The following is a 2,872-nucleotide window of genomic DNA, read 5'->3' on the forward strand; positions in this document are numbered from 1 at the left end:
ATTCTCTTAAGGGTTTTGTGCAGATCGGTGGATGGTTGGATATTTTCATGTTAAAGGGAATTTAAAGATCAACTTCAATTGCAAGAGACTGATTTGTCTTCCCTAGCTTGGAGTGGGCATTTTTAAATCCCTGGACTAAAACAACCAAAACAATAACCGAGGACCACCAGGTGTTCTTGGTGCACATGGATATCTGGGTCATAAGGCATCTCTGTGTTGCCACCATTTGTGCAAGGATTAGACAACCAGCCAACTGGAAATGGTGAATAAAGAGGTATCTGGATGATGGAAATTTGCCTAGAAATCACCTACTTCACACAGTACTCTCTCCCTAGATGGAGCAAGTGAGTTCTCTACGGGAGGTTTCAGGTTATTTATTGACGGTTTCTACGGAGCAGCAGGGAAATGAAAAGCCAGCTGTTTCCAAGAAAGGGGAATGTTGGGGTTACCCCTAGGTTCTGTGATCCTTACCTTTTCCTTCCTCTCTGGGTCATAGGATCTTGATACGGATTGACCTTGGTCCTAACATCCCATGAAAAGAATGCCTGCCAGACACGATGGTACTCGGAAAAAGAGACTTGGGTCTTGGGTCTTAGACTGGCTCCTTTGAGAAGGAAGAGTTGCAGAGTCTACAATGCACGGCTTTGCCTGGTTGGGGAGCCCATGAGGTGCAACTGGAAGAATTGCATTCCTGCCCTGACTCTGTGTTTCCTGGGGGACCTCTGGAAGGCTACTCCAACTTCTGTTGTTTATCTTCTTCCTCCATCTGCAAAAGAGGCCAACGACTGTGCTATCTCCCTGGGATATTGTTAAGGAGAAGTGATGTAGGTGAAGAGTGCTTTATAAAAGTAAGTCATCTGGATTTTGTGTTTACAAATACTCAGGGAAGGATGGTACTTGAGCTTGTGCCCCCGGCATAGGCCTTGCAGGACCAATGGTAACAGGTGTACTTCTTCTGAACACCCCTCACCACCTTTTTACAAGGACTAGCTGGGATGGGCTTTCCATATTCGTAGCCTCTGCATTTCTTTCCTCACTGCGGGTGGAAGTGTCAGGTGAGAGAGCTTAGGCCCAGCAAGGAGCCCATTAAATCTAAGCTCTGGGGTAAAAGGTGGAAATAGGGTTAGGGGAGGTGAAGGATCTATTGGGCAAAATCCCACAATAAACACTTCTCCTGTTGAGACCATTCCATCAAACCTAATTTGGGAGGAATAAGGCTAAGGTGACATCTTCTAAATTGTGTTACATCTTCTTAAAGCCAGTGCTTTCTTTGGCACTCCATATACTAAAATTGGAACCAAAACAGAGATTAGCATGGTCCCTGCCCAGGGATGACACACAGATTCATGAAGCAGTCCATATTTTTATGATATCCAAATATTTCAGTGGCTTAAGTAGAACTTAAAAAGTATAGCTAGTCTACACAACTGGCTTCAAATAAATGTGTTTATTTATCCACCAAAAAAATATCTTAAAGCCAAGTACCTGCTTTTTATGCATTCAGCTATGTGGTTGATTTTAAAGATTCATTAGAATCAAGATTCAGTAAATCTTTAGATCTATAACCAACCTCCTGATTCATTAAAGTTTTATTCTCATTTCTAACTGATGGTAAAAGAATAGAAATATGTATGCTATTTCCGACATTCATGACCAAATGTCACATGACAAATGTCACATTCCCCATGACATATATATATCATATATATATATATATATATATATATGTCAGAAAAATATGAAGTCATAATTTTTCCGTGTGACCCTAATCCAAGCTCTGTTTTATCATTTGTGAAATAAAGAGTTTGGATAAGGTAATCTCTTCCTGTTCAAACAGGGAGTAAGCCATATCCTTCAACAATAGGGCTCCTCCCCACTGCATTTGCCCCTACTTTCATCTTCCTCCCCTCCAGGGTTTTAGTTAATAGTCAACCCATCTTCCTGGGATCTCATGGATTCCTCTGATCTACCTCACCTAACTTTCCAATATTGACCAGCAGGAAAACTCAAGGTTTCTCTCAACAGGTTTATTAGCTCAGATCAGCAAACATGAGAGAAGTGAGTCTTAAAAGGTAAACTCTGTGCTAGGCTCTGGGAATACAAAATAAATGACTGCCTGTCTTTCAGTCTAGCAGACGAGAGAGTTGGAGAAAGAGAATTTTAATATCATGAAGTCAGTGATCAGCAAGGCAGGTGCTATGGATAGAAGCAAATGGAGGGGCACTGGAGAACCTGTAGCCTATGAATCCCTAAATGAGCCCAGAACCCTGTTGGAAAGGCTTCATGTTAAAGGCAGGCTAGTTTACACTGAATGGAATATATTGCAAAGTGCTGGAACTTTTTTTTGAGCTGCTTTCTAAACATTCTAATATAATACAATCAGATTCATTCTGTGGGAAGTGAGAGACCAACGGGGGCCCCTGAGATCCAGGTCTCCAGCAATCTTCACACAATAGGACTAATTAAACCCTCTCTTCAAACAATGTCTTGGCAATCACTTTATCAGATGTAATTACATTTTCTAATCTTACTTCCTGGCAGGTACTGAGGGAATCGGGTTAAGCATCTTCTCAAAGCTTATCTGGTTAGGTTCTATCCAGTTGAAGGCTGCAAGTCTCAGCTTTATTAAGCATTGTCCTGGCTCTACAGGTGGTGTTAGAACAAAGCAATACCCTAATCAGGGACAGATGAACTGTGTCCATCTCAGCAATGTCATCGCTCTTTGCTGAAATTCAGACTGAGTGTGCCTGATTAGTTCATTGTGATCACTGTTTCTTGTGATTGCTGTGAGCCCTGTTCGCCTGGCAGGTGGTTTGATTATACATGATGGTCAGACCCAAAGAGTTCCCATGCTAGGAAGCTGCAGTGTGAT

General features: G+C 42.0%; 1 non-coding gene across 1 annotated transcript; it reads left to right on the plus strand.

The window, feature by feature from the left end:
* The first annotated feature begins 1,260 nt into the window (after nucleotides 1-1,260).
* Nucleotides 1,261-1,366, plus strand: LOC113186852 (U6 spliceosomal RNA). The gene has a single exon (XR_003301339.2). It is a non-coding gene; the product is annotated as a U6 spliceosomal RNA (small nuclear RNA).
* Nucleotides 1,367-2,872: the final 1,506 nt, after the last annotated feature.

The sequence above is a fragment of the Urocitellus parryii genome, chromosome 7 (assembly GCF_045843805.1).
Source record: "Urocitellus parryii isolate mUroPar1 chromosome 7, mUroPar1.hap1, whole genome shotgun sequence".
Classification (NCBI taxonomy): Eukaryota; Metazoa; Chordata; class Mammalia; order Rodentia; family Sciuridae; genus Urocitellus; species Urocitellus parryii.